Raw genomic sequence first — 13991 nt, 5'->3', positions numbered from 1 at the left:
TTCCCTTCCCCCTCCTTTCCATCCATGGGGATTTGAGCTTGTATCTCTGACCACCAAGGGAGTATACTAATTCTTTGTCTTCCCTGTAATTGGAAGTACTTTTTTTTATCCTTTTTACTTCACCCATCTACACAAAAAAAATACTGAAAAAGAGACCAGACCTGGGTATCCTACCCATTTTGAGTATGTGAAGTGCTAGATTTGAGAGGGTTTGTTTCTCTCTTGTACTTTATCTTGGATTTCAGTATTGAAGGAGGAATTGGGGGTGTGGAACTGTACACTATCTAAGGACAGATGAAGATGGCTTAATTATAGTTTCAGATTTCTCAAGTGAGGACTGTGAGACATCTTTATTACTCATTGATATCTGAGTAGCTTTGATAAAAACCAACAGGGCTAGATCTGTAAAGGAAGTAGTCTTTAATCTCATTTTAATAAAAGATGCTTTGATTTTTAAATGAACAGTGAGTTTCTATTTAAGTACAATATAAACAGCCAGGAATCACATTGCAGAGTGATGCAAAATTCTTGTAGCTATGGAACTACATTCTCTCTCTGGTCACTGAGTTAAAATGTCTGATGAGATTAAAGATGCAAGAATATGATATTTCTGTGAGGTAGTTTAATTACAAAATTTTAGGGCAGAAAGCAACACGAGGATCTAACTTCCAAATATCTATCAAAATAAAGACATTTTTTTTGTATGAATCTGTCTTCACAACTACTTCACCAAGCCTGCCTCTCTCAAAAAAACCCAACCAAACCCAACAAACCACCAAACAAACCAAAAGCAATCCCAAAACCAAACAGAGAAGCTCCAACCCTTTTCTTCTTTTCTATTCTAATTTCTTATGAAAGACCTTTAAGGTTTTCAAAATCTTCCTATAGCAGGTTTATGAAGCATCAGAGCTAGTTTCCATAGCATACAAAGTGAGTATCAGCAAGAATTTAATATTATTCTTATCTCCTTCTCCAGTACACAGGTTAATTTTAGCTGATACTATCAAATTATTGCATGTTATGGCAGCTTTTCAGAGGTATCCTTGGGCACAGGAGACAAGGTTAGTCTCATCTTGGTTGTACCTTTAGCTGGCCTTCTTAGTTAAGCAAGCTTCACTTATTTCCTTCCAGGCAAACAGAAATAATTTATTATGACAGTTAATCCTCTGCTGAAGTACAGAAATTATCATTCACAGGAACATCATATTCGGAAGACTAAGGACTTCCTATAAGCTGTTTCACATTTTCCAGTGCTCAGTGTACCTTCGATTCTTTTATACGCATTTAGAAATCTTGTTATCAGTGCTAGGAAATGAATTTGGTTGACTGAAAAGACTATCTTTTCAGAGTGACTGTGCAGCCAGCTGCCCAGAGGGCAAGTAGAATTGGATGTAGGATATTATGCAGTTAAATAGTATTCTCTGCTATTCAGTTCAGTTAGAATACTTGGTGAGGCATATTAGTATCTGCCCAGACCTTTCACAAAAGTGGCATCAGCATTAGTTTAATTAATAAATGTTTTGAAGGGGAGTAAGAAGTAAGAAAGATTTGTCGGAGAAGGTCTGATACTGAATGAGTCTCCTCACACTAAACTCAGGGGAGATTGAATACTGAGTATAAATTTAATCTGCTATTTTTACAAATCTAGAGGTCTGTTATAGTGGATTAACTATTTCTATGTTTAGGAGCAAATGCTTCTATTAGAATGATTTTCCGTCATACTGAGTGTGAGTTTTGGGTTGTCTGAATTTCATGTTGCACTTTTCTAGGCAGTGCTAGTGTGAAATGGAGCATCATTGACTTGTCATGGGAGGAAGACATCAGCCAGTTGTGCTGATAGGCCAGACCTCTAGCTGTGTCATGTTGGCATTCTGCTGTGAGGCTGGCAAGGCTGCTATTTCTCCCAAGCACCCGTTTCCTTTGCATCAGCTTTGATAAGTTATTGTCTATTCTCTTGAAAACAAGCTCTATGAAAGTTTCTCCTAAGGCCAATTCAGAGGTGCTTTTTTATGAGGAAAAGATAATGTTTTTATGACAATATTTGCTGCTACTGTAAAGCTTTCCCCAGCCCATAAGGTTCAGTTACATCCCAGAGCTTGAAATCTTGTTCACACTTCATTAATCTGTTCTTGTATGGAGACAGAAATTCGGTCATAATATCACCCTATATGATGTTAATGAAAAGAATTTTTAAAGGAAACTTTCGAAATATAATAAGGCACAGTATTTTCTCATTTGTAGAACTAAGAAAAAAAACAAACAACAAAACCTCTAGATGGCACCAGAAGAACAGGATAGAAATGAGCAGATCTTTAAAAATTCTGCCAGCTATAGCATATTCATCATTTTGATTCAAACACATAACTTAAGGAATAGGAGATTATTAAAAACATTATACTTATGCCAGTGACAAGGACAGGTCCAGTAAATGACTGTTTCCCGGAAATAGCAGGTGATTTTGCAAGCAATAACACCGCCTCTTAATCTTTTCGTGACACACCTCAGGAGGTTAAGCACGCCTCATAAAATATTGCACGCCTCATGTTGCATCAAGTTTCTCCTTAGGATATGAAAACCCCAGCATATTGACTATATTTATAAAGGGAGATTCGAATTTGAACTTTAAAGGTAAACCTCTCAAACTTAGCAACTTCCACAGGTTTTGATAACTGTTTCTAATGCTGCAAGGCACATAACCTACATTTTTTGTCCAGTCTCTACAGAGGGGTGATCTTATTTGAAATTAACAGGAGGTCTGGGAGCAGAGAGTGTGGGGTCTGGCTCTTGGAACTGTCACTGCAAGATTCAGTGATGGCAAGACCTGTAAGAAACTACCAGTAGCCTTCTAGATTAATATTTAATTCCTCACTGAAACATGCAGTAACTCAGTACCAGCTTTGTCCTTGAGTATTAGCTTAAGGTTTATCAGACTGCTATGTTTTTAAAATATATAACTTGAAATATAAATATAACTTGACCTCACATCACTTCCTTTATGAGCATTTGAACTTTGTGTGGGTGCTTTAAAAGACTGTTAAGTTGTAATCAACTTTCCTGCTTTTTAAAGTTAATGTAACTCCATTTTCTGTTATTGTTGCTTCACTATCACATTAATATTGTACAGTTGAAAGTCTGATAGGGAAATGAAAATTAGACATCCTACTGCAGTAAAAAGTAATGTGGGTAATGCTGCAGCCAAATCTTTTCCCCATGGTATCCTAAACTATCCAGCAGGCCTGTCCCATGCAGGTTTCACTGGGTACCAGTGTTGCCAAGAGGGAATTTGCTCTCCACCCTCTGCGGGAAGTCATTATCCATCAGATGACATTGGCGCACAAAGCGTGTAAAAAGAAGGCAGATGGAAAGAGTTACAACTTCTGTTAAAGACAGAGCTAGTGTAGCTCTTAACCATTTTAATTCATGGCAAAAATTATGATCAAAATTTTAATCTGCTGATTTAGTTATTTCCTCTGGACCATTTTGAATGAACAAGTTCACTAAAAGTCAATCCAATAATTGTAAATCAACCCCAAAGACAGCCCTCTTGACTGCAAGATCCTCACATAGTTGTGTGCCACTTTCACTGTCTGGGGAAAAAAAAATGCCTTCCACATATGAAAATTGCAATCAACCTCCTGCATTGTGCTTAATGGGAGCTAAAACACAGGATGACTCCCTGGCTGGGATTTATGAGGCCACATGCAGATGTCTCTATCTGAGCTAATCACTGAAACTCTCTTCTTAGAAAATGGAGGGAAAGAAGTAGTAGTAGGGCATAAGCCATGTCATTCCAAAGCAGGCATCTCAAACAAATGAGAGGAATCATGTCTGTTCTTTCCACTAGCTCTAAAAAGAGCTTAGCATAACCAGTCTGGGTGGAAGACATCTACATGACTGATGTCTGAAATCAGTCTGATAGTGTCTGCGTTGTGTTTCCCTAATTATCTCTTTAGTTGGTAAATCTATTTACAGAGGTGCTTTGTTACAGGTGGAAATTTTACTGTTTTAACAAACTGGCTTGCTCTGCTTAGCTCTTGTATTTTGAAGTCTTTGCTGACTTCTCTGAAATCCGTGTTATTTTGAAATCTCTGTGCAAGCATTTGCTGACGTGCAGTAGCCACTTGGTCCCAACTTATAGATGACACTTGTGATGTGGTTTTTCCTAAGATGATGTGTCAGGTCTTCTAGTCTTTTAAATATGTACATCTTCATCCCAGTTTCCTACTGGATGTGATGTTGCTGTTACTTTGGGACTTGTCTCTGCCTTTTCTGCTCTTGCTGCTATCACTCTGTGGCAACACCTCAAACAACAGCTGCTGTAAACCCTTCATAGTCAATTAGTGCCCTTTTGTGAAAGCTGTAAGATATGTGTTATGCAGTTTCTCTGTCATGCTGGCCAGGAGGCAGGATTCTGTGGTTCTCATATGCCAAACTTTCAGTGTGCCTAAGGCAGCTCAGCAACTGTGCAAAGCTCTAAATCCCTTTGCTGCTGGGCTTGAACCTGTCTGCTAATTGTCTCTAACTAGCTCCTAGTAATCTTTCTGCTGAACTCTGTTAGTCTCTAGATTTTGTGGTTTCTTGGTATCATCTGTGTTTGTCTGTCATTCAATATGCTGTCTTTAATGGCAGAATCTGTATCAGTAAATAAAACTCTGCCAGGCTTGATTATCTAGTTCTTTGGTCAACACCTTATACATATCATATTAACCTTTTCTAGTAGCCACGACAAATTGTAATTCCATCTGAACTGCCCACTGGAGACAGTATTTACTCACCCTAACTTCCCATCAGAGGATATTTAGCAATGTGTGAGTTGACCTGCACAAAAATTTTGCTATGCTCAGTCTGAACAAATCAAAGTCGTAGCTAGTCAAGTTCAGTTTTGATGGCTTAGCCCTAGTTCATTTACTAGCCAAGGTTGTAACTAAATTGTCCAAGCACCAATAATTACATGAAATGTGTATATGATAGCATCAAGACTTAGTGTCCTTTTAATAAGTAAATAATTGAGCCTATATGGCTTACCATTCTTGTAATCACTTTCAGCTAGCAAGCATGTACTAATGAAAATGAAATGTTTGGTTTAGCAGCCTGTGTGTCTCTGTACTGTTGGTAGCTGAACTCAGCATTTCTAGCTCTGGATGCTTTACTGTACATGATGCGTATTTATCAGCATCCACCACTGGTGGTCTTCCCATTAATTTTTTGGTAACTTGGGAGAAAGAATGTGTTATGATTAAGTGGCACAGTAGTACTTGAAATCCTCTGTAATGTATGCAGCACTTTGAAGGCTTAGACATTAAACCTGTGAATTTTCTTTTTGGCTTTCAGATAGACCTCCAGGTCACATGCAGGAAGCACCTCTGGCATCTTTTTCCTGTTAAAGGTTATGTTCTGGCCTTTCAGGAAGAGGTTGTGCTCTTTTGAGCCCTTTCTCCTTATGTTAGTGCATAACTCGTGCTGCTTTAGTCTGGCATTTATGCCTGGTCAGCGGACTTCTAGGTTGCCTCAGATTTTTTATTCTCCAAGTGTCACAAGTGGTCTTATTTCTCTTTGCCTGCTTTTGTGGTCCTTTTAAACACAGTTACATTATATATGCACAGCTCTCCTTTTATTGGGTTCAGGTAGCTAAATTCTTATAGACCTTATTCTTTTCAGGCTTACTCACCTAAACTGTGTCCCCCATCCTGTTGTGATTTCCTCAAATGCCCCGATGTAAATCAATGCGTATCCATTGCAGACCTCTCTGTCTCCTGCATCGTTACTTGTATTTTAGTCCACTGAATTAACTGTGATTTTCCATCTTAGAAACTTATCATGTAATCCTGAAGACTCAGAAATGTATTTTCCATCACTTTGAGACCCTGCATGATGCTTTCTGATGGGATTTGCTCAGATCTCATGTCCATTCCATGCCAGAACATAAAATGATAGGACTGTTCTATTCTGAAGAACACAGCGAGTAATTCCCTATCCATCTGAGCACAGTCTCTTTGGACCTGACAAGCTTTAATTGAAAATGCTATAGGCCAATGACTTTGCAGTAACTGTGCTCCTAAGTCTCCTGCAGAGTCCTCAGACTGTAATTACAGATGCTACACAGGTGTTTTTAGGATGGGCAGCTTGCTTATCTTCATATTTATTCTTTCAGATGATCTTGTAATTTGATGCTAAAAAGATAGAACAGAGAAAGTCTGAGTGACAAAAGGGGCTTTTGTTTTCAATCCAAGAAGTTAAACTAGTTGAGGAACTAAGGGATAGTCAGCTCCCTGAGACTTGCATTTTTTCATTTTCTGGGAACAATACCAGCAATGATGCCATCACACCTCCCCTGGAGATCAGCTTAACCATCAAAGGATTGCTTATCCTTCTCACATGAGTAATTGTTATTGTGAAAAAAAAAGTCAGTTCATGCCTCAACAATCTCAACTTGCCAGAAGAAGACTCACTTTTATTTATCCTAATCAATAGAGCAAGCATAGTACATTCTGCAGCATACCATCTACTGTAAGAGCAATTTTCATACCTTGATAATACCTTTGACAATGGTTCTTTAAGTGATATAAATCACCCATTTGTGAAAGATTGAAAGGAGAGGAGCAGGAAAGGGGATATGCAGAGGAAAATTGCCTCCTCCTGCCCTATTGAAAACCTGTCTAAATCTAGCCAAGTTGGCAATTTGTAGTTTGCACATGAGTAGAGATTTCCTAGGGGTAAAAGTCTCTGATGGGTCTTTGCACGCAGGTCAGGCTCCAGCTGACAGCAGCTTTCCCTTTCACTATGATGACTCTTCTGGGATGCCAGAGGCAGTGCCTGCTCCCCTCCTAACTAGATGCTGCAGTGAAGAGCATCTTTTCTTTCTGCTGCCCTGTAGGGTTTAGGCAGGGGAGGAAGAGGGCTCTGGATGAAGCTGTTGCAGAGCAAGCAAGGGGAGATGTTTGTAGGAAGCTTGGAGTGTAGGAAGCCCAGGGAGAATAAGGAAAGGGGGACTGAGAAGATGATGTGGAGCAGCTGAAAAAGCAAGTGAAAAGCACAGCTTCAGAGAGCAGGGAAAGAAGTTTTGAGACTAGAAGGAGAAGCATGAGCTAGAGGAGACTGCAATGCAGAGGTGGTGCAGCCAGGTTGAGATAAGTACCCAGATACATGTGTGGGAATCAGGCAATAGTAACACAGAATACAGCTGGATAGTAAAGCACAAAAGGAGTGACAAAAGCATGGACTAGATGACACGTATTTCCCTTCAGAGCCTGGAGATCATGGACATCTCTGTGTATCTTAGATTAATACATTTTGTCAAATCCCCTGTTGATTGGCCAAAATTATTATTGGTGGCAGCTTCAAAGGGAGCAGAGCATGGCAGGTGAGTGGGGTAACATGTCTGAAATTCAGGAGGATCAAAAGATCTGAGCAGTAGGATAGAGTGACATGAAAAGAAACACTGGTGAGAAACTGAGGGAAAGATGATGCTGTAATTGGGGGAAAAACCATGTCAAACCATGTCAGGGTGATACAGAAAGGTACCAGCTACAAGATAGTAAAGCAAGACTGGTTATAACACTAATCAGAGCATGCAGGGAAGAGAGAAGTGAAAAATTTACGCTTGCAAGCTGAGAAGGAGATGGAAAGTGGGTATGTTAGTGGTTCTTGAAGGTATTTGCAGTGGGAGTGTCAGAATTTCAGTTTCCTGAAAGTGTTAGGCAGCAGAAGACACTGGCATCATATGCAGAGATGTGCAACTGAGCTGCACAAGAAGGTTTAAGCTAGTCAGATGAATGTAACAGTTGTTCTTTTAGTTATGATAGATGTAATCCTGGAAAGCTCTGATATGCATGTGAAGACTATGAAGCTCACTAAGGGACTCAGATACATGATTCTAAAAAAATAAATAAAAGTTATCACATCTACAAACTTACAAAATCTTGATCTGAAGCTTTCTAGACCTGTTCTCTTCTCTGGACCTCTGTAGAGAAGCATAGAATCAATAAGGTTGAAAAAGACCTCAAAGATCATCAAGTCCAACCTATCACCCAACACCTCATGACTACTAAAGCATAGTACCAAGTGCTACATCCAATCCCCTTTTGAACACTTCCAGGGATGGTGACTCCACCACCTCCCAGGGCAGCACATTCCAATGGTTAAAAACTCTGTGAAGAACTTTCTCCTTCCCTCAGGCCTAAACTTCCCCTGGCACAGTTTGAGACTGTGTCCTCTTTTTCTGGTGCTGGTTGCCTGAGAGAAGAGACCAACCCCTTCCTGGCTACAACCTCCCTTCCACTAGCTGTAGAGAGCAATAAGGTCTCCCCTGAGCTTCCTCTTCTTCAGGCTAAACAATCCCAGCTCCCTCAGCTTCTCATATAGCTTGTGCTCAAGGCCTCTCACCAGCCTTGTTGCTCTGGACATGTTCAGGAGTCTCGATGTCCTTCTTAAATTGAGGGGCCCAGAACTGGACACAGTACTCAAGGTGTGGCCTAACCAGTGCAGAGTACAGGGGCACAATGACTTCCCTGTTCCTGCTGGCCATACTATTTCTGATGCAGGCCAGGATGCCATTGGCCTTCTTGGCCACCTGGGCACACTACTGGCTCATGTTCAGCCAGCTGTTAATCAGTACCACCAGGTCCCTTTCTGCCTGGCTGCTCTCCAGCCACTCCGACCCTAGCCTGTAGCTCTGCATGGGGTTGTTGTGACCAAGGTGCAGCACCTGGCACTTGGACTTGAATGCCATCATGTTGGATTCTGCCCATCCGTCCAGCCTGTCCTTCTACCTTTCTACACCTGCTCCCAACTTGGTGTCATCTGCAAATTTACTGATGACAGACTCAATCTCCTCATCCAGATCATCAATAAAGATATTGAACAGGATGGGGCCCAGCACTGATCCCTAGGGGACACCACTAGTGACTGGCTGCCAGCTGGATGTGGCACCATTCACCACCACTCTCTAGGCTCAGCCCTCCAGCTAGTTCCTAACCCAGGGCAGAGTGCTGCTGTCCAAGCCACAGGCTGACAGCTTGGCCAGAAGATTGCTGTGGGAAACGGTGTCAAAGGCCTTGCTGAAGTCCGAGTAGGCTACAACCACAGCCTTCCCCACACCCATCAAGTGGGTCACCTGGTCATAGAAGAGATCAGGTTGCTCAGGCAGGATCTGCCCTTCTTAAATCCATGTTGGCTGGACCTGATCCCTTGGCCATCCTTCAGGTGTGCAGTGATTGTCCCCAAGATGGTCTGCTCCATAATCTTTCCTGGCACTGAGGTCAGGCTAATAGGCCTGTAATTTCCCGGTTCCTCCTTCTGGCCCTTCTTGTGGATGGGCATCATGTTGGCCAGTTTCCAGTCATCTGGGACCTCTCTGGTGAGCCAGAACTGGTGGAAAATCATGGAGAGAGGCTTGGCCAGTTCATCTGCCAGCTCTCTCAGCACCCTAAGATGGATCCCATCTGGTCCCATGGACTTGCAAGTCTCTCAGCAAGTCCCTAACTGCTTCCTCATGAATTTCAGGGGCACTACACTGCTCCCTGACCCCATCTACCAGTTCAGGAGGCCAGTTATCCTGAAGTCCTCCTGCCTTACTGTTGAAAATGGAGGCAAAGAAGGTATTTAGTACCTCAGCCTTTTCCTCATCTTTAATTACAATGCTCCTCTCCAGGTCCAATGAAGAGTGGAGGTTCTTCTTGCCTCTCTTTTTAACATTAACATATTTATAAAAGTGCTTTTTATTGTCTTTCACAGAAGTGGCCAGCTTGAGTTCTAACTGGGCTGTTGCCTCTCTAATTTTTCTCCTACATGATCTAACAACATCCTTAAACATATCACTAGTTGCCTCCCCCACTTTCCAAAGGCCACACACCCTCTTTTGTTCCCTTAATTCCTTCAAGAGCTGCTTGCCCATCCAGGCTGGTCACCTTCCCTGCTGGCTCATCTTTTGGCACGTGGGATCTGCCATTTCCTGTGCCTTCAAGAGTTCCTGTTTGAAGTAGGTCCAACCGTTCTGGATCCCTTTGTTCTTAAGGGCTGCTACCCAGGTTACTCTCCAAATTAGTTACTGAAATTACCCTCCAGAAGTCCAAAGTGAAGGTTCTGTTACTGATCCTTCTTATTTCCCTGCATATGGAAAACTCCACTATCTCATGGTCACTGCACCCTAGACAGCCTCCTACCATCACATTTCCCACCAGCCCTTCTTGATTTGAAAACAGCAGGTCAAGCAGGGCCTGACCCCTGGTAGGCTCACTTAACAGCTTCATATAATAATATAATAATAACAATAATATATTATTCAATTATAAACCTGCATTGTTTGGAAGCAAATACTTCATATAGCTCTTATTTTCCTTTCATTTTGTTTTAATTTTATTTTGGTGGGTAATCCCAAACAGGACAGGAGCATCACTTTGGTCTTGTTATTTATTTTATTTTTAACTTTTTTTTTCTATTATGATTTGATTGTGTAAACTTTTTAAAGGCATGAATCACATTTGAGAAGTTTGATAACAAATGGTGCAATATTCCTATTCATCCCAGAACTGCAACATCTTGGCTATCATTTACTGGAATTACATTTTACAGTTGAAAGCTTTAACAGACTACTGCTTAAAATCTCCCCAGGGAAAAAAATAAATAAATATGAGGACAGGAGAACAGAGGAAAGGTTGTGTACTTCAGCCATAAGAGATATCATGGGCAAGTTAGACTTTCTGGAAAAAAATCTGAAGTCATGAGCTGGAGTGAAATTAGCAAGTGGGAATGTAGGAAGCTCTGACAACACAACCTGATAAAAATAGATTTTCTATAGCTTGTCCCACCTGTTAAAATTTAAAGAAAATTTGAAGAGGAAATTAAAAGAAAAAAAAATAAGTTAAGCACTTCTACATACTAACTTAAAATCTACATAGTGACATAAAATCTTGGCTTCCCTCTGGGGTATTCTTCCCTAGAATTTCACAGAGGCAACTACACATACACTTCTAGAAACAAATAGGGAATTTTGTATCTTGTTTGGAGCAGCATTTATGAAAGAATGCAAAAAGAACACAGTGTGAGTATATCAACAGTACTGAAGTCCATCCCTCATTCCATTGCTTGCAACATGATTAACTGATAAAAGTATCAAACCCAGAGGAAATAACCCTCCTAGCAGCTAGCAGAATTCAAATTGGAAATAAGTAGCTGATTTTCAACAGTGAGGATCAACTAATGTACAGGAAAGAGCTTTCCTCAGCAACTGAAGTTAGAGAACCTTTCTGAATAGTTACACATTAGGTAAATCACAAATTGTTTAATAGTTACTGCTTAGCTTAGCTTGTGTTTTTTTCTTATCTGAGATGGTAGATTTTTTTTTCCTGTCTTAAAATTCTCTATAGCAATTGCAGTAGTCCCAGATAAACTTGTGTATTAAGTGAAGGCTTAATTCTTTCTTCAGCTCATGGATTTAGGGACAAGGTGTTGAACAAGGGAATAAGTGGCTCTGTCATCATGAAAGATGTAAAACTCCATAACAATAAGAAATAATGGAAAGGGGAAATTCAACTAGATGTTTCTGTAAGGCATCTCATCCCATACTGAGGAAGAGAGATGAAGCTTTTCCAAGTGTAAAAGATACATGACAAGACACTCTTCTTGTATTCAGAGGTGAGGATCATTAATGATCTTGAATGGAGGGCGACTCCTTCTGTATCATCAAGCTGAAATCTTGAGTCACAAGCTTGTCATATCATTTAAATAAATGGGGTCATGTTAAGTGACATGTTCTCGGGCACTGGGAAGGTTTGGTCCCCAAGGACTTTATTTGCCTGTGATAGTTCTGCTTATCAATCATCTGGTTGCTTGTATTTAATCCTGGCACTAAAATATTCTTATAGGAGAATGTTAACTTGTGAGCTCTTTGTGTTCTCTTGTGAGTCAAGAAGTTTAACTAATTTGCTTTTGCTCTTCCTTCATAATGAAAATGGCTGATGAGAATAAGACAGTTTACAGTAGTGTCTAATTAAATCATTTTGCATTTCAGTAGTAGGATGGTCTAACTTTCAATTGGCATTTATGATACAGAACAGATAAAAGCTGTCCAACAACCATACTAAATATATAAGCGTTCATTAGTTTGGTTACAATAACATTAAAATTTCTGCTGAAATTCACGTTTGAGTGGTGCTAGAAGTTGCACAAAACTCACCAGATCCATCAAAAGGATGTAATGCTGCCAAAGACTGCAATTTTGACTGCTTCATGTAATAATTTAGGTTCTTAGACTGATGTGAGCATCTTAGTTTTAATTTAAAATATAAAAATTAATTTCTAATCCTGCGGTGGTGCTCTAAATGAAAACTAGAAACGATTAGAAAAAAGGTTAGAAAAAATGAGAAGGCAGTAAATAGAGGAATTTACCCTTTGGGGAAAATAAATGTCAAGTACATTGAACATTTCCCAGGAGACATGATCTTATTCAGTCACTCTAACCAGATCACCCAAAAGTGTGGCTTCTCCAGATTAATTCCTACTCCCTGATTGCTGTTGAACTGCCTAAAGAGAGTGAGATGCTGAAAACAGATGTATGCTGGATTATTTTTTCTGATGGGCCATATGAAGCCCCACTAGATTGGAGACGAATACCCCTGGATTATAATATCTTCATAAACCTGAAGGCATTTGTCTGATAGTTAATTATGTATGAACAGTGAGGTGAATTTCACCTTCAGTGATAATTAAAATGGTGTGAGGATCAAGACTTATCAGAAAAGAAACTTCTGAAAACCAAACCTTAAACTTCCCTTAATAAAGGAGTTTAATATCCAGGCCCATCAATGGGCCTATCTGAGCAAGAGGTATTCTTGATCATATTCGCATTAGTGTTTAATTACTTGAAAACACAATAATGTAATGTATGATTCTAATGTTGGCTAAATAAGAACACACTTACTTATCCAACAGGATGTGCTGTTCTTTTCATTGGTGCAGTTTGTGCCTGTGCTACTCTAAAGGAAGCTCTTACATGTTAACATAGTTGTCACAAAATCTCTCTGCTTCTGGCAAGAGAAATACAAGCCTTTATTCTTCATACTTTTTGGAATAAAAATAAAATTCTAGAAATTCTTTTATAAAAAAATAAGTTTAGATTGAATTGAATTCACATTAAAGAATATCTATGGATGGGAAAATAAGGTCTAGGATGGGCTTATTAAAAAAAATGCCTGCATCAACTGGTTTAATTCTTGTTCATAGGTTAAAAAACCCCAACTTACCAACATTTAAAATGACCATTAAAAAAAAAAAAAAGTTCATTTAGCTTAACTATAAAGATGAAGAGGAGAGAGAAGATGATTTCTTATCAGAACAGAAGTAGGAGCACTTTCTTGTTGTCAAAAGGATGTGTTAAATATTCCAAATAAAGGTGAGAAGCAGGTCACATGCTTAGGTGCCAAAATACAGGTTAGTAGATATTTGGCCATGTGTGGCCTCTGTGCAGTGCTGTAATTCATGAATTAAAGAATGGCAGCATCTTTGCTGAATCCTAGAAATGTTAATGAGGCAGTATGCAGAAGTCATAACTATTACCACTATCAAGTGGCCATGAAAATGATTGTCTGGTAAGATTTCTGGTAAGACAGAGCTGCTATCCCCTAAATTCTCACGGAACTCATCTGATTTACTAACTTCTCATGCCTCAACATTTTCAGTGTGTCATAGCAACCTAGGAACAGATAGAGGAGTAGGATGCCATCAGGCAGCAGTCATAATGCAAGCATAGGTGAAATGCCTCTGAAGTTAACGATTCAAATTCTTCACTGCAACTGTGAGGCACACGGTATAACTTGGGGGAGGTGCACAGACACTGTAAATTACTTTGGATGCTATTACTGTGACCCTAGACCAACTGTATGCCAGACCACACCAGTGGCAGAAGTTACAGTATTCTAACTGCTGCTGTGAGTGGTCCTGAATGGCTGTTGTGACAGCCATGCAATGCCAGTGTCATATTGAGTTCCTGTCATTTT

The sequence above is a fragment of the Dryobates pubescens genome, chromosome 3 (assembly GCF_014839835.1).
Source record: "Dryobates pubescens isolate bDryPub1 chromosome 3, bDryPub1.pri, whole genome shotgun sequence".
In the NCBI taxonomy this organism is placed as follows: Eukaryota; Metazoa; Chordata; class Aves; order Piciformes; family Picidae; genus Dryobates; species Dryobates pubescens.
Note: the sequence above shows the minus strand (reverse complement) of the source record.